This window comes from Eulemur rufifrons, chromosome 7, assembly GCF_041146395.1.
Source record: "Eulemur rufifrons isolate Redbay chromosome 7, OSU_ERuf_1, whole genome shotgun sequence".
NCBI classification, from domain to species: Eukaryota; Metazoa; Chordata; class Mammalia; order Primates; family Lemuridae; genus Eulemur; species Eulemur rufifrons.
The window spans coordinates 199,081,100-199,104,719 of NC_090989.1; the positions used below are offsets into that span (position 1 = coordinate 199,081,100).

The 23,620-nt window shown below is 43.4% G+C and overlaps 1 non-coding gene across 1 annotated transcript; it reads left to right on the top strand.

The window, feature by feature from the left end:
* Positions 1 to 1,830: 1,830 nt before the first annotated feature.
* LOC138388734 (U6 spliceosomal RNA) lies at positions 1,831 to 1,937 on the top strand. The gene has a single exon (XR_011234226.1). It is a non-coding gene; the product is annotated as a U6 spliceosomal RNA (small nuclear RNA).
* The last annotated feature ends 21,683 nt before the right edge of the window (positions 1,938 to 23,620 follow it).

Below are 23,620 nucleotides of genomic sequence, written 5' to 3' on the forward strand. Positions count from 1 at the left end.
ACCTGCTTGCTTTTTACTCGATTGTTTAAAATAGTTAATCAGATAGGACCGGAGGGTCTTTAGATAATCTCATAACCTTAAAGCTGGAAATTGTTGCCCAAGATGTCCCAAGATGTATATGTTTAATGTTCCATATGGTGAAATGGTGAAGGGTATATAAGTTGTCACAAAACCCGTGCTCAGGGCCGCACTCTGAGCTCGGCGGGATTCCCTGCCGGAGAGCGTGCCGCTGGCCAGCTAATAAAGACTCACTAAATTTCAATCAGTCTCTTGTGGTTGACTTTCTCGCTCTGGTCCATAATACTGTCTCCAAGTAAAGAATCTTATCATAAGTTGATGTACCGATCAGGGTATAACCTGCCTCACTGAATAGGATGCTCACTTGTTTTAAGGTTAGCTGCAGCATGGAGTTGTACCGATTGTCTTGCAGGTGGAATGTTTTAGCCTATAGGACATAATCTGTAGCTGACGACTGTAACTTCTGTATTGTACCTGCCAATGAAAAGGGGATAATCCTGGCATAAGTCCCCCTCCCGTTTTTAAACTTTCCTATAAAAGCTTTCTCCTTGTGACAGACTCCAGAATACCCCCCCCCGACTTTGTTGGTGTATCTTACCGGGTTGATCCTCATATTTGGCTTTTAATAAACCTTTATAAAAGTATTTCTGACTCTTGGTACCAAAGTTATCAAAAGAAAAAAAATTATTTCTTCCTTAACAGACTGAATTTCTGACGACAAAACCAACCAATCCAGAGCTCCAACCACCCAGCCCACCCTAATCAAGCTTTCACACTCTGGGCCACGGCCTTAGTGCCCCCAGGGCCGGGCAGTATACGGTCAGGAGACAGCCTGTGCCCCAGCCCAGAGAAATGATTTGAACCGGCCAATCCTAAACCAGCTTACCCTGCCTTGTCTGGTCCTTCCCACAGAATCTGCGAGAAAGGATCTTAGCCACAGTTCCCCATCACTTTCTGCCTGATGCTTCCCAGTATCTCCCCTCTGGGGCACAACCCCTCCTCCTGGAAATTGTGAGTATTATGTTATAAATAAAATATATCTGGTCTTTGTCCCTGGGTCCCATCACAGAGCACGTAAAACCCTTGGAATTTCCTGAGGGACGATAGTGTCTTTTGCTATCCATTATAACCCGTTTGGATCACATCTGAGTTTATGCTAATGAGGTCACTTAGTGTGAGGTCCCCAGGCAACCTCAGGATGGGGCTGGTCACCAGAAAGACCAAAAACTGTGATTAAAGGGTGGGAACTCCCAGCCCCACCTACCCACCTCTGGGGTGGGGCTGAAGATTTGGCACTATAAAACCCCCCGGACACTGGGGCTGGGAACACGAGGAGGTGTGCGGAGGGCGGCACACCCAGGGAGGGCGTGGGTGCTCCTCTACCCCTACCTTGCCCGTGTGTCTCTCCCATCGGGCTGTTCCTGAGTTGTATTCTTTATAACAAACCAGAACATGTAAGTGAGTGTTTCTCTGAGTTCTGTGGGCTGTCCTAGAAAATAAATTGGATTGAACCCGAGGAGGGGTGATTGAAAACCCCCAATTTAAAGCCGGTCAGTCAGAAGCACAGGCCACTGTGGGGCTTGCAGTTTGTCTGAAGTGGGAGCAGTGGCGGGACTTAGCCCTCAGGCTGTGGGATCTGGTGCTTCTCCAAGCAGATAGGTCAGAACTGAATTGATCAGAGGACACCCAGTTGGTATTCGCTGGAGAAATTTTAGTTGTCCTTAGCCTGAGGAAGAGGGAAACTGTTACCATTCACCCATACAAAATAGATAATTTGAATAGCTGCATAACTATTAAAGAAATTGAATTCATGTGCTCGCTTCAGCAGCACATATACTAAAATTGGAACGATACAGAGAAGATTAGCATGGCCCCTGTGCAAGGATGACACTCAAATTCGTGAAGCGTTCCATATTTTTAAATCAAATCACAGTGGACAACAGACTTAAACCTTAGGTCGGAAACTACTAGAATTCTAGAAGAAAACGTAGGAAAGACTCTTACAGACATTGGCCTAGGCAAAGAATTTATGAAGAACACCCCTAAGGCAATCACAGCAACAACAAAAATAAATAAATGGGACCTGATCAAACTAAAAAGCTTCTGCACAGCCAAAGAAACAGTCACGAGAGTAAACAGACAACCCACAGAATGGGAAAAAATTTTCGCATACTACACATCAGATAAAGGACTGATAACAAGAATCTATTTAGAACTCAGGAAAATCAGTAAGAAAAAATCGAACAACCCTATCAAAAAGTGGTCAAATGACATGAATAGAAATTTTTCAAAAGAAGATATAAAAATGGCTAACAAACACATGAAAAAATGTTCAACATCTCTAATCATCAGGGAAATGCAAATCAAAACCACAATGAGAGATATCACTTAACTCCAGTGAGAACGGCCATTATCAAAAAGTCCCAAAACAACACATGTTGGTGTGGATGCGGAGAGACAGGAACACTCATACACTGCTGGTGGGACTGCAAACTAGTGCAACCCCTGTGGAAAGCATTATGGAGATACCTTAAACAGATTCAAATAGACCTACCATTCGATCCAGCAATCCCATTATTGGGCATCTACCCAAAGGAACAAAGATCATTCTATGACAAAGACACCTGTACCCGAATGTTTATAGCAGCGCAATTCACAATCACAAAGATGTAGAAACAACCCAAATGCCCATCAATTCATGAATGGATTAGTAAATTGTGGTATATGTATACCATGGAGTATTACTCAGCTATAAGAAATAATGGATATACGACATCTCTATGGTTCTCCTGGAGAGAGTTGGAGCCCATTATATTAAGTGAAGTATCCCAAGAATGGAAAAACAAGCATCACATGTACTCACCAGAAAATTGGTTTCCCTGATCATCACCTAAATGCACATTTGGGAATGATGCCAATTGGATATCAGACTGAGGTGGGGGGTGGGGGGAGGGAATGGGTATATACCTACATGACGAGTGCAATGCGCACTGTCTGGGGAATGGGCACGCTTGGAGCTCTGACTTGGGGGGATAGGCGGTACATGGGCAACGTATGTAATCTGAAGTTTTGTACCCCCATAATAAGCTGAAATAAAAAAAAAAAAGAAATTGAATTCATAATTTAAAAACTCTCAAAAAGGAAAAATTCAGGACCAGATGGTTTCATTGGAGGTTTCCACCAAATGTTTAAAGAGTTAACACCAATTGCGCACAATCTCTTCCAGAAAATAGAAGAGGAGGGAACACTCCCAACTCACTTTATGAAGTTCGTATCACCCTAATGCCAAAACCAGGCAAAGAAAGCATGAAAAACAAAAACACAACAAAAAACTACAGACTAATTGAAAGGGAAGCCTTGCAAAAATAACAGGAAAATACTTAATCCCACAATTTCCCTAGTAACAGTTAAATATCCATCCTACTGGTTCTGTCACTCGCAGGCACTCTGCAGGAGTTCTGTTTTGCACAACTTCTGAAGAGCTGAATGACGGAAAAGAGATGGAAATCTCTCTCTTTCAAAATTGTTTTTTTTAGAATCTGCTTTTATAGAGTTCCTGTGCAAACAGCGGGAGAACGAGATACAGCCTCAACCATATCTCAAGGGCAGTGTCCCATCTCCTGTGATAGTCCCTTCTCCAAGGAAGGCAGGAAACCAAGTCTTGGACTTTGACATCCTTGCAGTTTTTGTTATCTGTCTGCTGCTGCTTTTGTTATCAACTGACAACCATCACTATTGTTTCTTCTCTTCATCCCCCTTAATATTAGCGAGCCACCTGGCTGTGCTGCTGGTACCCCCTCCCTTTCTTTGGCTGCCACGCGTCTCCCTGCTCTCTGCCCCCCTTCTCCCCGCCCACCCACCATTCTCTCTGTCCTTCTAAATGATAAAATAAATTTTATTTATATATCTTAATCTCTGCGTGAGAAATCTTTCTCCACTCATGCACTGAGCACCTACTAGACTTTCCACCCTAACAATGATATCTCTCATGAGTGGAGATGCAAAAATCCTTAATAAAATATTAGCAAATAGAATTCAACAATATCTTTTTTAAAATTATACACTATGACAAGAGCAAAAATCACATAATTGTATCAATTGAGGCAGAAAAAGATTTTGATAACATTTAATACCCATTAATGATAGAAATTCACAGAAAAAAGAATAGAAAGGAACTAATTCAATTTGATAAAAAGCATCTAAAAAAAAGTACAGTTAATACTATACTTGATAATGAAAGACTTAATATTTTCCCTTTAAGATAAGGGACACGGAAAGGATGCCAACACTCCCAGTCTTATTCAACATAATGTTGAAAGTTCTATGCAACGCATAAGGCAAGAAAAAGAAATCAAAAGCATACAGATCAGAAAGGAAGAAATAAAATTGTCCCTATTTGCAGATAACATAATTCTCATATGTAGGAAACCCCAAGATGTTTTTTTTTAAACTTCCTAGAATTAATACAAAAGTCAATTGTATTTCTACATACTAAGAATGAACATATAGACATCAAAATTAAAAACAGAAGTCAGGCACTATGCTCATGCCTCTAATCCCAGCTCATGCCTATAATCCCAGCACTTAGGGAGGCCAAGGCAGGAGGATCCCTTAAGCCTCAGAGCTTGAGGCTGCAGTGAGCTATGATTGCACCACCATGCCCCAGCCTGAGCCACCAAGGGAGACCATATCTCTGGAAAAAACCAAACCCCCCAAATTAAAAATACAATGCCATTTAAAATCACTCAAAAATACATAGGTATAAATATAACCAATATGTACACGTAATTTGTATGCTAAAAGCTATACAATTTTGAGGAAAGACAGTGAAGATCTAAATAAATGAAGAGATTGATAGATTAGAAGATTGAGCATAGTAAAAACAGCAACTCTCCCCAAATTGATTTACAGGTATAATGCAATTCCTATCAAAATCCCAGCAAGATTATTTGTAGATACAGACAAGATCATTCTAAAATGTGTATGGAAAGGCAAAGGAACTAGAATAGCTAAAGCAACTTTGAGAAAGAATAAAGTAGGAGCAATCAGCTTACTTGATTTCAAGACTTATAGCTACCGTAATCAAGACGGTGAGGTATTGGCAGGAGAACAGACACATACAGATGAACAGAATATAACGTAACAGAGATCCAGAAATAGACCCACATAAATATACCCAACTGATTGGGCAAAAGCAATTCAACAGAGGAAAGATATATCTTTAACAGATGGTACTGAAACAATTGGACATCCATAAGCAAAAAAATAAATCTCAACCTAAGTCTCATGCCTTATAGAAAAATTCATTCAAATGAATCACAAACTTAAATATAATATGTAAAACTATAAAACATTTAGAAACAGATCATAGGAGAAAATCTTCAGGATCTAGGGCAAGACAGAGTTCTTAGACTTAGTGCCAAAAGCATGATCCATTAAGGGAAAAATTGATTAATTGGCGTAACAGTTTCTTAGAGCTTCCATAACAAATGGCCACAATATAGATGGCTTAAAACAACAGAAATGTATTCTCTCACAGTTCTGGAGGCTTGATGTCTGGAGTCAAGGTGTTCACAGGGCCACGCTCCCTCTGAAGGCTCTAGGAAAGAATCCTTCCTTACATCTTATAGCCTCTGGTTGTTGCTATTAATCCTTGGCTTTCCTAGGTTTGTAGACATATCACTCCAATCTCTGCCTTTGTCTTCACATGGTGTTCTCCCTGTGTGTGTCTCTGAATTTCTCTCTTCCTCAAGAGACACCAGTCATCAGATATGTACAACCTTATCTTAACTTGATTGTATTTGCAAAGACCCTATTTCCAAATAAGGGCATATTCATAGGTGTCAGGGGTTAGGACTTCAACATATATTAATATTTTGGAGGGACACAAATCAATCCACACAGTTAGACCTCATCAAAATTAAACACTTTTCATTTGTGAAAGATCCTATTAAGAGGATGAAAAGACACACTACAGAGTGGGAGAATATTTGCAAGCCACATATTTAACAAAAGACTAATACATAGAATATATAAAGAACTCTCAAAACTCAACAATAGAAAACCAAACAATCCAGTTATAAAATGAGTAAAAGTCTTCAAGAGATATTTCACCACCAATGGCAAACAGCACATGAAAACACGCTGTGATGATTGATTTTATGTATCGACTTGGCTGGACCATGTTATGGGCCGAGTGTCCCTCTCCTCATTCACATGTTGAAGTCCTAACCTCCAGTACCTCAGAATGTGACTGGATTTGGAGACAGGGCCTTTAAGAGATGATCAAGTTAAAACAAGGCCTCAGGGTGGGTCCTAACCCAATGTGATTGGTGGCCTTGTAAAAAACGAGATTTGGACTCACAAAGAGATACTAGGGATGCGTGTGCAGAGAGAGAGACAGTGAGACAAAGACACAGTGAGAAAGCACTCATCCGCAAGCCAGGAAGAGAGGCCCGACAACAAAACAAACCTGTCAATGTCTATATCTTAGACTTGTACCCTCCAGAACTGTGAGAAAATAAATTTCTATTGGTTAAGCCACCCAGGCTGTGGCATTTTTTTAATGATAGCCCAAGCTGACTAATATACCACCATGTCCAGATATTACCAAATACGCAGGATTGAGGGTGATCTGGCTGCTACATCTGTCACCCCAGTGATGGCCAGGGTGGATTGGTTGATCTGGCTGCCTCAGCAGGTGTTCCCTTCCTGCCTCCCTACTGCTCCATGCGTGTCCCTCCCAGAGCTGCATGCTCAGGTGATCAAAGGACAACCTTCCCTGCTAGAGGAGGATGGTTCTTTGGTCAGAGGTGTATAAGTACCTAAGCTCCCTTGGTAAGAACTTCAAATGAGCTCTCAAGGCCCATTTGTAGAAGAACATAAGACTCCAGACACATCCAAATAAAGCACTGTGTGTGGCAGGCTGTCTTTAAAAACCGAAACTAAAATTAAAAAATTATAAATATGCAATGAAGCAGGAAAATATACCTCATGACTAATAGGAAAAATGATCAATAGAGACAGATCCAGAAATGAAAGAGATGTTAGAATCAACAGACAAGGATGTTAAAACACCTGTTAGAAATACTCTCCTAATGTTCAAGAAGACAGAGAGAAGCATATATACATACATAAAAAGAGATATGGAACATACGAAAAAGACCCAAAAAGAACTTCAAGAAATGAGGAATACAATGTTTGAGATAAAAAAATGCACTGGATAGGATTAACAGCATCTCAGGCAATGCAGAAGAAAAGACTAGTGGACTTGAAGATCAAGCAATAGAAATCACCCAGAATGAAACAAAGACAAAGACTCAGAAAAATGAGCATAAAAATGAATCAGTGGGCTGTGTAGGATAGGTGGAAGGAGGAGAGACAAAAAAATATTTGAAGAAATAATTGCCAGAATGTTTCAAGTTTGATGAAATCTATAAACCCGAAGCTCAAACTAATGAACAACAGCAAAACCCAACAACCCCAAGCAGAAAGCACAGGAAGAAAATCACACCAAGGCACATCACAATGAAATTGCTCAACACGGGTAACGAAGAGAAAATTTCCATGCAGCCAGAAAGCAAAGGATGCAGACAAGGATGCCAAAGGGAGGAGCTCGGGGTCAAAGCGATGCTTCTCTCTCCTCCATCCTCCTCCTGGACCCAACTCACAGACAGGCTTCTGTGAGGGACAAATGGGGATACAAACCGGATAAGAACCACCCCCTGACTGCCAAGTCAATTCTTCTGATCTGGCAGGTAAGAAGGGTGTCACCTTTTTCCTTCACGCTGCGCGCGCGTGCATACATGCGCGCGCGCGTGTGTGTGTGTGTGTGTGTGTGTGTCTCTCCTCAAACTATATTGAAGAGATTCCTGCTTGGAGGACCTTTGTTTGTTTGTTTGTTTGTTTGTTTGTTTTGAGACAGAGTCTCACTCTGTTGCCCGGGCTAGAGTGCCATGGTGTCAGCCTAGCTCACAGCAACCTCAGACTCCTGGGCTCAAGCCATCTTTCTGCCTCAGCCTCCCGAGTAGCTGGGATTACGGGGGTGCACCACTGCGCCTGGCCAGGACCTTTGAATTTGTCCTGTAGAGTCAGACAGAAGCTCAGGGAAACACCAAACCCAAGAAAAGTCATTTAAATATCTTAAGAGTTTGGAGGGAAAAAAAGACGAAAATTCTCAACGTAAGGAGGTTAGTTAATATCTTAAATGGTAGGCAACAGAATGCAATGGAATCATCAGAGGTGACAATTAGGTAACAGGTAACGTGAGGCGTCAGAGCATGGACTGGAAGATCCCCTGGCCTACCAATATGTCCCATGGGAAGACTCCTCCCTGAAACATTCATGTATGATCACATGCTTGTGTCTTTGTTGTGTAAATGTGTTTTAATCCAAGAAGATTTAAAAATAAGTGTAGCCCTGATGAAGTACATCAAACACATAGTATTTATATTTTCCTATTAAAGAATAGCCCATCTACACTTGATATTTCAAGTAATTTTAAAATTTAAGAGATTTTTGGGCTCCATAGTCTTATGATTTCAGTTTCTATTGTGCAATTAAATAGCTGATTAGACATTTTTATTTTAAAGGAAATTTTACTCTTTGTAAACACTGTCAGACCATTCAAAAGAATTTGCAAATTATTAATTTGTGAAGATTGCTGACTCCTCGGGAAAATTTTGTTTGCTAACCAAACAAACGAAGTTCTTGCAGAGGAAATCAAATATATTATAAAATGTTTAAGGGCACTTAAGTTGTAAAAATCTCTCCTTAAAATTGATTTAAAAGATTCACTAGTTATACAAATAGAATACTAATAACAATTATACGTTTAACTTAAAGGAGAACTAGGATTTTACATTCTTTTTCTTTTTTTCAGCCCTTCCGAAAGTGGAATTTTACATTTTTGAATTCTATCATTTTAAATTTGTAACTTGGACAAAGCAAATATTGATTTCAAAAACAAAGTCTGCCCCCACAGAGTAGCCTGAGTATGCAGAAAGAGCTTCTCTCAAGGACATCCAAAAATGGACTTTGAAATGAACAAACTTTCCCATCAAAAGAAGTACTCTGTAGGTCAACAGTGGCTGTCTCTAAACAGTGAAGGGGCAGAGGGAACTGATTTTGTATATTTCTGGTATCGTTTGTATCTTTTACAACAAATATGTATCACCTGTGTAATAAACAAAACAAATTCCATTGTCCCTCCTTTCCTCCCCAGGATGTCTCCAAAGCTCAGCAAGTCAAGTTGTTCCTCTGCAGTTGTGGGAGCAGGGACCCAGAACAACCTCCTCCCACTGTGGAGTCGGCTGGAGTATAGGAGGTGAGTAAGGGTCATTATGCAATGATTTGCCTTTTACTGCTCCAAGAAGAGCTTCCAGGGCTCAGTTGACATTTGTCCTTGAGAATCAGAATCCATTGCTCAGGAGATTGACAAATTCTTTCTCAAGGCTCCTCGGGCCATCCACGCAGCTTAATCATTAGCACAAAGGCTCCACAGGCACTCTAGCCAGGTGGCTCCCTCCATGCCTGTGCTGTGAAGCATCTGTGAAGTATCCACTGGTGTTTACCACGCTAATCTCCAGACCTCCTTGTTCCTGGGCAGGAACTCCCGGCTCCCAACTCACTCCCAGTCTACAGCAGTGACTTCTAAATTGTGTGATTTGAGGGAAAAGAATGTTGACATATTTAATTTAATTGACATCTAAGGTGGAGAAAACCAACTAAGCTTTGCTGTTTTTTCGTATATGGATTAACAGTAATACACCCCACCCCCCACCAACCACATACACATTAGAAGTACATTCACATATGGGGATGCATGCTCAACAGGTTTTTAACTGCCAGATCAAACACATTTGGAATTCATCTATGTACAACATTCCAATGCTCCTGCCTCAAAGGAGGGTTGATCAGAAGACTGAAGATTACAGACAAAATTCTTGGCTTTTGGTTTACAAAATAGGCTTCTGAGATTTCAAGGCAGAGATTTTAGTTTGAGACAACAATGTTTTGAAGTCTGCAACGTCTGTTTGAGACTCAAATACCAAATTCCTGCAGATATATTTACTTCGGGGATATGGAAAGAAGAGATGAGACTAGCGCTGCCCTGCCCTCCTGTGATAAAAATGCCATCCTCACCCAGCAGGAGATTTGTGATACTATGAAAGGTAGAGGGCTTTGGGTCAGGGCTTGCGAGTGATCATTCCTGGTGGGAGGCCTCTCTGGCCCTTGGCTGTCATTGTCTGGGAGTCAGTGTCTTGGCTGAGTCTCAGGTGGTGTCAGTTCAGTCCTGGCCTGGCTGCTACTCTCTAAGTATTATCCAGGATGTGTACTATCTGCTGGAATGCCAAGGCCCCACTGCCTGTGCCCCAGACCTAGCACTCCCCTGAGGCTGGGTGCTTATCATGCACATACTCACTAAAGTCAGGAGACGACTCAGCCTTGGAAGAAAGCTGTGAAAATAAGCACCCCCCACGGTCATTGTTTGAAAGCACTGTAGCTTCACAGATTTAATCTATTCTGTAACAGGCTGATTATTTCTAGTTTTCATACCAGAGAAGTGAGCACTTATACTTTTATACTCTTAGGGCAAATCTGGCCAGGGTTGGTCTTTGTACCGTAACCTCCTAAGCAAGTATGCAAGTGCCCACAAACAGGCACATGCGTGCACACACCCACAGAAACAGACATTGTCAAACACAGGTGCACATATAGAACTAGTAACCCTTTGGAAAACTTGTCTTGAGTTTTTGGGAAGTCATCTGTGGACTGACTATATAGATTAATATTGAAACTTGATAGAGAATGAAAGTGGAAGATTTTGAATATTTGACAAGGTAAGCTACATTAAAAACATGTGAAAATGCTAAAATGCAAAAATAAAAATCAATCTTTTCCAGTACTTAAAGCTATATCTTATAATTTTGTTTTTAAACAGCAAAAAATGTTTCTGAACATGAGAGGGAAAAATACATTATCTCAGTATAGGGAAGACCTTTCTAAACAGGGTAAAAAACGAAGAAGCACACAAGAAAATAGTGACAAATTTGCTCATATAAAATTTTGAAGCCATTGCAGGAAAAAAATGCAATAAACAATAATCCAAATGAAAAATTGGGTAAAAATTTTGCTACACATGTGATGCCAAACTCATATTGTAAGGAGTTCCTGCAAATCAAGGAGAAAGAGAAAACAAAAATCTACATAGAAGACTAGATCACAATACAGACAATGCACAAGAAATAAATTTCAAATGACTTTTTTGTGTTTATTCCTTTTTTTGAGATCTGACTCATGTACTATATAATTTACTCATTTAAAGTATACAATTCAACAGCTTTTAGTATATATACATTTCATAATCAATTTTAGAATATGTTCATTCCTTCAAAAAGAAACCTCTTAGCCATCATCTCTCAGTACCCCCAATCCTAGTCCTAGGCAGCAATTAATAGACTTTCTGGCTCTATAGATTTGCCTTCCAATCCATGAACATGGGATGCTTTTTGACTTATTTTGGCCTTTAATTTCTTTCAACAATGTTTTGTAGTTTTAAGAATATAAGCTTTGCACTCCTTTTGTTAAATTTATTCCTAAATATTTTATTCTTTTGGAATCTATTATAAGTGTAATTGTTTTCTTAATTTCACTGTCAGTTTGCTTATTGCTACTGTGTAGAAATACAACTGATTTTTTTTTTTTTTTTTTTTTTTTTTGAGACAGAGTCTCACTCTGTTTCCTGGGCTAGAGTGCCGTGGCGTCAGCCTAGCTCACAGCAACCTCAAACTCCTGGGCTCAAGTGATCCTTTTGCCTTGGCCTCCAGAGTAGCTGGGACTACAGGCAGGTGTTACCACACTCAGCTAATTTTTTCTATTTTTAATGTACATGGGGTCTTACTCTTGCTCAGGCTGGCCTCAAACTCTGAGCTCAAACGATCCACCCGCCTTGGCCTCCCAGAGTGCTAGGATTACAGGTGTGAGCCACCGTGCCGGGCCACAACTGATTTTTATATATTGCTTTTATACCTTAAAACCTTGCTGAACTCATTTATTAGTTCTAACAGTTTTTTAGTGGCTATCTTAAGATCAAATGATTAAGTTTAAACACGTGAAAAGAGATAAACTTCTCTTATAATGCAAGAAATGCAAACCCAAACCATCATGATAAATTCACCTACTAAACTGGCAAAGATCTCAAGTCTTGATATCATTGTGTTATCGAAACCACAAGGGGGTTTTGGCCTAGATCCAGTTGCTCACTGCACAAAGATCCAATTATTGAGATAAGGAGGACTGCCAAGGATGACAGAAATTTTAATGCAAAAGATGTCTGTTGGGAGAACAGGAGAAATAGTCTCAAATTCATCTCCCCAACCAACAGAGATCATGGGTTTTTTAAGGAAGGGCCATGTGCACCGGGGCAGGTTGTGGGGGATGGTGATTCTTGGCATGAAGAATCTTGCTCAGAGGACTTCAGAATCTCAACTCCTTTGTCTTGTAAAAATTCTGCTATTTCTGGGAAACAATGCAAAAAGTTCAAGTAATTAGTTAAGGGAAGAGATTATAAGAAAACATATAGGGATCATTAAATTTGTTCCTAGAACCAGTTACAACTGTATGGGTGTGGTATCTATTAAAACATATATTCACACTCTTTATGCAGTAATTTCACTTCTAGGAATATATTCTACAGCAGTGGTCTTCCAGTTTGGGTACAGTATTCCTAGGGATACATAAACAATGTTGAAGAAATATGTGATATGCAGGCAGACCACTGCTTGATTCCATTTATATAAAGTTCGAGGATAGGCAAAGCTAATCTATTGAGAAAAATCAGCACAATTTATCATCATAATGTCATTTAATCAAAATCCTTCAGGTTCTCTAAATGATGAAAACTTCCTTCTCAACTTAACCATAATGCCACCATCATCCCACTCCCCAATAAAGTGATTATCCATGATCATCAAGTATCCAGTTTGCTTTTTGTTTCAGTTATTCGTACATTATCCTTTTCATGAGCATGTCATCAGTTCAAATCCTGTCTTCAAAAGGTTATTAGAACAGCCTTCTACATGGTCTCCTATATTTTAAAATACCCCCTCTACATTCTCGAGAGAGCACAAGATCAACCCAACTAATTTCACTGCCTAAACCTGACCAAACATCTTCAATGGTTTTATACTGTATGGTGAAACTCCTTTATCTGCATAGAACTTATTTTGATCCTTGACATAACTGTAAGAGTGGGTAAGGGCCCAGGCATGGTGGTTCACACTTGCAATCTCTATAAGAAATACAAGCATTAGCCAGGCATGGTGGTGCAGTCCTGTAGTCTCAGCTACTCGGGAGGCTGAGGCAGGAGGATGACTTGAGCCCAGGAGTTGGAGGTTGCAGTGAGCTGTGATGACACCACTGTACTCTAGCCCAGGCAACAGAGCGAGATCCTGTCTCAGAAAAAAATAAAAAAAGAGTGAGTAAGGGGAGTTTAAATTCCCCTAGTGTATTGGTATTCAACAATATCTTGGTCCTTCACAATCTCAATGTCCTAATAAATCCACATGACCCAGTAGTCTCAGAACAAATTGTGCATGCATTTATGATAAATAGTTGTTGAACCCTTACTGTGCTCTAAAGGGTATATTGATAATGAAAACAGGTCTTGTCTTTGCCCTCTGGACTTTATAATGGGGTGGGGGAACAGGATACACAAGTTGACAAATCAATATTGGTATAATTACAAAGGGGAGCAGTGCTGCAAAGAAAAACAAACAAGTGTGGGGGTAAGGGGAAACATTCCCCTTCAACCCAGAAGGTTCACTAAAAGATCAACTCATGATAAATCATGTTAATAAGAGAAAGAGATTTATTTACTGTGCTTATAGGGAGAATCACAGAGTGATTACCCAATATCCCAGTGGGGTTGAGAAATTTATATTCCCTCATTTTCGAGGCAAGGGGGGATGAGGAGTATAGGTAATTCTGTTTAGGGACAATAAATGGTTACTAGGGAGAATGAATAGATACTTGGGAGAATGAATGGTTGAAAGGAAACAGATTGGTTTGTAAATGATTCTCTTTGTGAATTAAATTAACCTGAGAGACAGGCATTATATTTAGAATGATTTCGGCCAGGTCTGGTTGCATTCTTGATCTTCTTTCCTACAATATACTGAGATAACAGGGAGGGGAAGAAAAGTCCATTGCTCTTTTGATGGGTCTGTTTTTTTATGAAGAAAGAGGGAAAGTCCCTTCTGAGGCCTGTTGATCTCTAAGGGCCTTTAATTCAAACTACTCTTTATACCAAGGAGTCATATTTTAGGGTAAAATTTCCTAAACACCTTCACAAGGATGTAAGTAAAAGAGAGTAAGAGTGGCCAAACACTTGTGTGGATGGTCAGGGGAGGCTTCTCTGAGGAGGCAGCATTTAGAAGCATTTCTGTACCTGCTGTGCAGATAAAAGACCTGGAGGGAGCCAGGAGTGAGCCCAGAGAGATGAGAAGAGTCTGAGTGGCTGACCAGATGGCTGACCTCTGTGCCCGCTGTTTCTCTGTTGGAGTCCTTAATTCAGTTAACATTTCCTGAGCACCATATGACGTTCCCTCCACGCATGTAAACATTCTTGTGTATGTAGACTTTGTGCCCCCTCCAGAAGCTAATGCATAATGGTATCTGTGGAACTAGGGAGTGGAAGGGTGTTCTAGTTGTATTCATTCAGACAGAGACAGTTTCCATTGTTTCCATTGTTTGAGAGAAGCCTGAAGGGGCATGGCACTGTAATTCGAGGATTGGTGGAAGCCTCAGGAGCAAGGCATTAAGCTATAGTATAAACTGAGTGTGTAAAGAGGGTGCCTTTTGAGAGATAGTGTTCCTTGGAGGAAGGATCTGTGTTGCCCCCGTACCCTGCTGCTAACTGACTTCCAGAGAAGGGGACAGGCCAGTGTAACGTAGGAAAATATAATTTTCCCTCTACCCTTTCTGAGTTTGTAGTTGAGACGGACCTCTGTAATAATAGACAGATTAAGAAGAAAAACAAACAGAAGTTTATCAGCTACGGCCGGGAAGCAGTGGCTCATGCCTGTAATCCTAGCACTCTGGGAGGCCGAGGCAGGTGGATCACTGGAGGTCAGGAGTTAGAGACCAGCCTGAGCAAGAGCGAGACCCCATCTCTACTAAAAAATGGAAAGAAATTAACTGGACAACTAAAAATATATAGAAACAATTAGCCGGGCATGGTGGCACATGCCTGTAGTCCCAGCTACTCGGGAAGCTGAGGCAGGAGGATCGCTTGAGCCCAGGAGTTTGAGGTTGCTGTGAGCTAGGTGGACGCCACAGCACTCTAGCCCGGACAACAGAGTGAGACTCTGTCTCCAAAAAAAAAAAAAAAAAAAGAAGAAGTTTATCAATCTCATGCATACATGGGAGAGAAGCGGGAGCAATGAGAAAATCTCAAAGGTAGATCCTGAAGAGGTGGCTTTGACTTCAGACTTGAATCCTCATTCCCTGAAACAAAGAATAAAGGGTATGGCGGAGACCACTCCACCCTGTGGCAGGTGGCCAAGAAAAGCTGGGTAAACCAAAGCATGGCTTGTTATGCACATTTAAGTCTGTGCTTTCTCTACTGACAAAAGTTCTCAGTAATTTAGTCATCTCTCCCTTTCTCTAGTGGTACAGAGAGGGCGACACCTTTACAAATGCAGACTTTCTTTTTTTTTTTTTTTTTTTTTTTGAGACAGAGTCTCACTCTGTTGCCCAGGCTAGAGTGAGTGCCGTGGCGTCAGCCTAGCTCACAGCAACCTCAAACTCCTGAGCTCAAGCGATCCCCTGTCTCAGCCTCCCGAGTAGCTGGGACTACAGGCATGTGCCACCATGCCCGGCTAATTTTTTCTATATATATTTTTAGCTGTCCATATAATTTCTTTCTATTTTTAGTAGAGGTGGGGTCTCGCTCTTGCTCAGGCTGGTCTCGAACTCCTGAGCTCAAAGGATCCGCCCACCTCGGCCTCCCAGAGTGCTAGGATTACAGGCGTGAGCCACCGCGCCCGGCCCAGACTTTCTTTATAGATATAAATTTCTCTTACAAAAGAGTAACTTTTACTGTTTACAGAGCTGCTTCTATGTCTGCTGTTTCCCAAAATAATCAGCTTAGAGTAATCCTATGCCAAAGAGGCATATTTGGGGTGGCACATTCTGGTCTCCTACAGTTATATTTTGGGGTGGTGTGTCCTGAACCATAGACTCCCTCCCCCTGTAATAGGAATGTTAAATACAATTTCTAGGAGGCCATTGTTTTGGACTGAGCTCCTGCACTAGGCCCCAACAGATCAAACCAGATGGAGTCACCCATGCTTTCATCCCGTGTCACCAAACTGAAATTAAGTAATTTATCTGACCTTCCAGGAACTCAGGAGAGAGAGAGAGATATAATAGCCAAATGCCCAGACAGCAGTTTTAGCCAGCATGATAAGGGCGGCTCCTTTGCTTAACTTTGAAACTACCAGTCTGCTTTTTGTTCCTTGGTTGTGCTTTTTTTAGCCTTTCCCCCCATCTATAAATACACTGCCCCCATTGCGGAGCAGAGGTCTCTCGAACCTCTTCTGATTCTGAGGGTTGCATGATTCATGAATTGTTCTTTGCTCAAATAAACTCTGTTAAAGGTATTTTGTCTAATGTTTTTCTTTTATCAGGAAGAAGCTTTAGTGTGGCATACAGTGGTCTGAGGCTTCCCGGGAAGTAAACTGCACAGACACTGCCATTCAGGACTCACAACCCAGCAATGGGATTGGGATGGTGGGAGACAGGGTCAGAGCTGGGGGCTGGGCCCAGGACTTGGTATGGGTCCTCTAGAGCACACCTGGGTTTATTTTTTAACCAATTACTTCCCCTGGAAGAATAACTTCTGTGTGGAGTTGTGGGTGAACAAAGGCCCTGAGTGGTCTTCTGCCGTGTCTCTAATGAACCCCTTCTCTAATCTGGCTGTTGCCTGGGCAGGGAGATACAGTAGGGAACAGAGCAAAAGGGCTGCCCTCTGGGAGTTTACAGAGAAGAGATATAATGCGACAGAGGGCAGTATGAGGCATGGAGCATATTCTTGCCATTGCCAGCCTCCTGGAACGCCAGCAAGTGGGCAGACACCTGGAGAGGCTCCCAGAAGGGCTGGGGTGCTCTGAGTTTCTGATCGTTCTCTGGCTGTGCTCTCCTTATCCCTCTCCCTCTTTCTGGTCTCACTGCTGACCATCCAGGCAGGTGCTGGTCAGGTGCCCTGACCAACAGCCCCAGTCCCCCACGCTTCTCCTGTGTAGAGTATCAACTGTGGCTCTCAGTGAAGGATCTAGCCCTAGGGCCTTATCAGAACCAACACAGAAGAGCGGCCTCTGTCCCACTAAGGCCACCATCTTATCAGGATTCACACAGTAGGTGTCTTACTCTATTTTCTGTTGCTTATAACAGAATACCTAAAACTGTGTAATTTAAGAAGGAATTTATTTTTTCCAGTTATGGAAACTAAGAAGCCCAAGGTCAAGGGGCTGCATCTGGTGAGAGCCTTCTTGTTGGTGGGAATCCGCAAAGTCCTAAGGTGTGCAGGGTATCACAAGGTGAGGGGACTGAGCATGCTCAAGAGCTTAGGTCTCGCTCCTTATAAAGCCTCCATCCCACTCCCATGATAACCCATTAATCTGTGAATGTATTAATCCTTTTATGAGGTCAGAGCCCTCATGATCCAATCACTTTAAAGGCCTCACCTCTCAATATTACCACATTGGGGATTAAATTTCAACATGAGTTTTGGAGGGGACAAATATTCAAACTATAGCATTGGGGTTGCCCAATCAGCATATCCATAAACCTAAAGCCACAGGGGGGTGGAGGAGGGAGTGGGAGACTCATCATGAACCCCAATCATATTGAGAGCCATCACCAAGTTTGAGAATCCTGAGTGGTCCCAGCTTAAGGACCCTGGGACAGGTCAGAGGCAGACTGACTGATCTGGGAATGACCCAGGTAGCCACTGGGGAGAGAGTATCCTTACCTACAAGGTACCTGGTGGACCTTCAAGCTGACCCCCCTAGAGGTTAAGCCAATGCAAAGAATTATTCATGTGCTTGGTGTATACACTGAGTACTGAGTACACTTTGTTGTGCTGAATAATTCTATGATAAATATAACTAATTTAATAAGGATCCCAAGGTTCATTTTCCAATTGTTATATCCATACCAATGGGGTGAATATATCAAGTTTCACTTTAGATGTAACCCCTGCCCCCAATACCTTTGACATCTCTTCCTTCTCCCACTACATCACAACATCACAACTGTATTCATCCTTGGGGAAGAAATCCTTCTCCCCAAGTAGGAGCCTAGGAATTCTGAGTTAAAAGAGATATATATAGGTCTAGTAGAGGCCAAGGCTTTTAAATGTCAATTTGTATTTAATAAGCTTGCTGCAGGAGGAAAAATATATGTAGGCCTTCTGACCCAATTTCCAGAAGTAGAGTGTGGTTGAGAAAGTATTTAAAAAAATTATATATTTGAGTTTCTGGAAATATTTGGTTAGCAAGTTGGAGGAGAACTGGGGCTGCCTGGGAAGTTGAATCAATGTGGTTTAGTACCCTAGAAATTCATAAAATAACTTGGACTCTGTCCAACTTTTTATTTTGAAAAGTTTCAGTTTTTCAAAAAAGTTGAAAAAAACTGCACAATGAACACACATAGTACCTATCACCTAGGTTCACCAAATGTTAACATTTTGCTACACGCTTTATTTCCATATAAAATACCTCTGTTTCTGAGCCATTTAAAAATAAGTTGTAGCCAGCAGGACTCTTGACTTTAAATGATTCAGTACTAATCTTCTAAGAACTAGGGCATTCTTGTAAATAGTCATTGTCGCACTTAAAAATTTAACAATTTGATAACACTAACATATAGTGCATATAAAGTTCGCCGATCCTCCTCAAATCTCTTTCATAGCCTTTTCCTTCAATGCAGTGTTGGATCAAAGGTAACTTAATGGACTTAGCTGTGGTTTCCTTTGTCTGGATCGATTCCCTAGCTTGACTTTTTGAAGAGTCCAGACTCCAGTGGAATTGTTTTGTTGAATGTCTCTCAGTCTGAACTTGTCTGATTTTTTTTCCCACTTTGATTAGACAGACATCCATTTTTGACATTCAACATACTAATGAGCAAGGCCTTAGATGTAGTTGAGATATTTATAACCCTGGAGTATGGCCCTTTCTGATACAGGGCTGGGTGACATTTTGGCCTATGGATTTTTGATAGCTCCCAAAGAGATCATCACTAGAGGCAAAATTTAAACCAGGGGCTGAGGAAGCGGGAAGGAGGTGTAGAAACACATTTGACTTTGGAGACATTTTGGGTTGCTAAGGTTGGGGGAGGAAGTGTGCTACTGGCATCTAGTGGGTAGAGGACAGGGATGCTGACAAACATCTGACAAAGCACAGAACAGCCTCCTCCCCCCCCTCCCCCGGAGCTGAGCTGCCCTGTCCAAAGAATTATCTGTCTCCAAATGTCAATATCGCTGAGGTGGAGTAAGCCCAGGGGTCTCACCAATAACACTGAAGTGTTTCAACCTGGGGACTCTTTGGCACCTGCCTTCTTCCCATCGCTCCTTGTTCCTGAGATGCTCCACTATAGAACATTAAAGAGAGAGTATTTCTCCTCACCAATAACCCACTCTCTCCCTGGAAAATAACTAAATAATAAAACATTAAACACAATTGAAAACTAATACTTCACAATACTTGCAAACTGGTTAAGTACAGTGATACACTTTTATATCTCTCTATTGAAATTAGACCTCTAGTTGGCCTGTGAACGTCCTGTGCCCACCAAGTGTGTCATCTGACACAAGCACTTCAATTTGAGCAGGCACGTATCAATCTTACATGGAAGAAAAAGTGCGAGTAAAATCCCAAGGAGCATAATAATTGTGCTGCAGTTTGAGTGTACGAGGTGCTTTCCAATAACATGTTCTGAAATTTGACCTGACAACACTTTGGGAGGCAGTTTATTATGAGGAGGTTGTGCCCTCGCATTCGAGGAACCAGGTCGGTGACCGGGTCGAGGACACAGGGCTGGGGGAGGGAAGAGCGCCCGGCTCGATTCAGCCTCCATGTCCCGCACTCCGCAGGAGTACAAACGGTTCTGGATGCTTCTCTCCCTCTCCTCTCCAAACAAAACCAAAAATATACTCAAAAGGCATCTTAACTAAAACCGAAGTCAAATGAATTCACGTGCGATCATGGGAATTTCTGGCTCCTAACCTCGTGAAGAGCGCAGGCCGAGTTCTATTTGCGGTGGAGGTTGGAAACAGAACGTTTCTGGCCTTGCTGAAGCCACATCCCATCCCCACACAACCTGGGACAGGCCAGGTATTTGTAGGTGAGGCTTCGGAGTTTCAGCTAACCTGAGCCAAGCGTTCTGCGGGGAGGCAGCCTGCGGGTGAGCGGGGTGACGCCGCCAGTCTCTGCGCAGTGCGGTGGTGGAGGAAACGTCTCTTGAGGGAGTCACAGGAAGCAAATCCATTCTTTGAAAGGGTTGGCGTGTTGCAGCCCTGAACCGGCGCGTTGGAGCTGAGCTGCGGCGTCCTCCGCGGTTCAGAGCTCACGGCCAAGCCACACGGCCCAGCTTCGTCTGTATCCGCGGTGTGCTCGTCTCAGGACGACTAGCTGCTGAGGTCCCGGCACAAAGGGGGCCTGTCCTTTCTCGAGAGTTCTCCTACTGCACGAAAACGAAACCATTCCCAGGCTGCCAACTTTCCGGGAGAAGCTGCGCCCCCAGAGGTTCCAGGACTCCTAAGCGCAGCTCTCCACCCAGCCCCGGCGCGCACCTGGCTGCCCCTGGCTCGCGCCCCGCCCTTCCGCCCGCCAGGTGAGCGGCGCCAGGGATCGCCCCCTCAGGCCCCGCCCCTCCCTTATGCGCCTGCGCAGCGCCTCGCAGCCCGCGGCGCCGAACGCCGGGGCGGCACGGCCGTCGCAGTTCGGCGGGCGCAGTGCGCGTGCGCCCTGGCGGCTGGGGGGCGGGCGGCGGCCGCGGCGAGGGAGCGGGGGCGGGGAGGCGCCGTCTGGCTCGGGCTGGGGCCGGCGGGAGCTGGAGCGACCGACGGTGGAGCCCGTGGGGCCTGCGGACGGCGGCCTTAGCGGCCGACAGGTGAGGCCCGTTCGGGACGGGCGTGGGCCGTGAAAGGCAGTGAGAGGCGGCGACGCGGGCTGGGGGCTGGCGGGGGGTCGCGGCGGGCTGGCCAGGGGCGCAGGTGAGCGCGGCCCGCGCGGGGCCCAGCGGCGCATTGTCCGGCGGGCGGCGCCCGCATAGCGCCCCCTGCCGGCTAGGCCGCGGCGGGGACCGGGGCGGGGCGGGCCTGGGCCTCCGGGCGGGCGCGCGCTCCTTTGTTCGCCGGCCCCCCCCCCCCCGTCCCCGCATTCCCACCGCCCCCCGCCAATATGGCCGCCGCCCTCCGGACCCCGGTCCCCCGGTCGCCGCTGGCCCTTTAGCGCGCGCTTTGTTCGGAGCCGGCCGCGGAGGCCCACGGGCGGGGGGCGGCGGCGCTGCGCAGTCGGGAGCGGGGAGGGGGCGCTGCGCCAGAGCGCGGGCGAGGAGGGGGAACGTTGCATAATCCCTGGTCGGCGACGGGGGCGGGGCGGGGGGAGGGGCGGGACCCCGGCGCGGCGGGTCGGGTCGCCCCGGGGACGCGGGGCCTGCCCTCGGGCCACCGGTCTGGGGCTGAGGGGTGCCGCGGTCCTTTGCCAGTTGCGGGCTCCGCGGACGGGCGCGTTTCCACAGCGCCGGAACGCCCACCGGTAGACCTCGCGCCCGCTCAGCCGTCTGCCCAGGGTGCCCACCTCCTCGCCTCCCTCCTGGGGGGCGCGGTGGGCCGGGTGCTTGCTTTCAAGAGAGAGACGCACTTTCCCTCTCCATCATAAGTGACCTTGGATGTGCTCGGCAAGGAATGTGTTGAGATGAATTGTACGATGCGGGAACTGCGCAGCGCCTCGGTTTGGCTTTCTCGGGCAGCTCCTTGCATTGATTGTGCGTTCTCGATTTCACAGAGGTTCGTTTTGAGTAATGGCTTCAGTAATAAATATTCCCTACGCATCTCAAAGTTTGTTTAAGAAATTGTTTTTTATGTTTATTTGTTTTTTATAATTTGTGAATTGGCTTTCAGATTTTGGAGATTGTCCGTACATGTTGAAGGGTTTTTACTCTTGGTAAATACAGATGGTTTGGCTATTTTAGCGTGTCCATCAAAAAGCAATACAAGGTACATTTAAGTGTTTTAAAGGATTTCACTGTATAATGTGACTTGTGCCAAAGACGACATAGGTACTAAAACGCAAATACCTATATGACTTTTCTTCTGTTCGAATTTTCTGGAAGGACCTCTGTGCAGTCTGAAAGGATTGATGGAGAGTACAGTAATTGTTTCCTACATAGCTTTTGTTAGGCAATGAAAATTAAACCTAAACTTGGGGGTTTATACCTGGATATGTTGAGTTTGTGAACACTCTTTTAGAGGTGAAATTTTGGGAAGGACAAGTGAAAGGAGGCTTCTTTCAACCTCCCCACCCATCCCACTCAGCTTTAGTTAATGGGCAAACACAAACAAATTGTAGTAGCTAGTAATTTACAGAACGGTCATTATCAGATTTGATAACTACATTTTAAGGTTGCACAATATGTTTTGTGTCAAAATTCTGGGTAGTAGGTATATTCGTTTCTTATGAAAAATAAAGCAGGATTTTTAAATTTATAGTCTTTGAGTAGCTGAATGGTTACTGTTAAAATGGTTATGAAATGGGTCAGGCAGAAGGGCCAGTATATGCCTTTAGTTATCTCTTCGTGCTTAATTTAAGATTTTTACAAAAAGTTTTTATTGATTTCCAGAATTTGACTTGTACTGACAGTACCTTTAATTACTAGTTCAGAACAGAATAACAGTATAGGATGTCAATAACTTAATTTGGGAATTTCTGAAGCAGTATTGCTTAAGGTGGCATTCTTTTGTGATACAAGTTTAAAGAGATGCTGTGGGAGGAAAAAGGGTTCCTTGCTCACATAAGTTTGGGAAACAATGCTATGTTTTTTGCTTCTCCCCTTAGGGTCACAGTTCACATTACCATTGGAGGCTCTGAGAAATATTGCTCTAGTGTTTTCCATATTTGGTCCAACAACCTTTTTTGTTTTGTTTTTGGTGTGATTTCTATGAATACCCTTGAAATCCAGGAAACAATAAATGGTGCCTGGAACAGCCATTTGGATATTTTGGTCATTGGTGTCTTTACAGTGTATCTTAGGTAATGGTGCCTCTGCCTTACTTGTAAACTGAGGTCATGATGTTGATGTGGTTTGTGTGTGCCTCTGTATTTTGTGGGTAGTACCTCAAATCTGGCTTTTTAGTGATAAGAATTATTAATTTGGAGTCTTAACTAGAAGAAATTTAATTACACTGTTTTCACTACCCAGTGACTTAATCTGCTTGCACACACAGATACAACTTTACTGGCTTCACTCCCTAATTGCTAGTATCTTTTTTTCTAGTATGTTAGAAATACACGAAAAGGGTACTACTGTTTCTGAATAG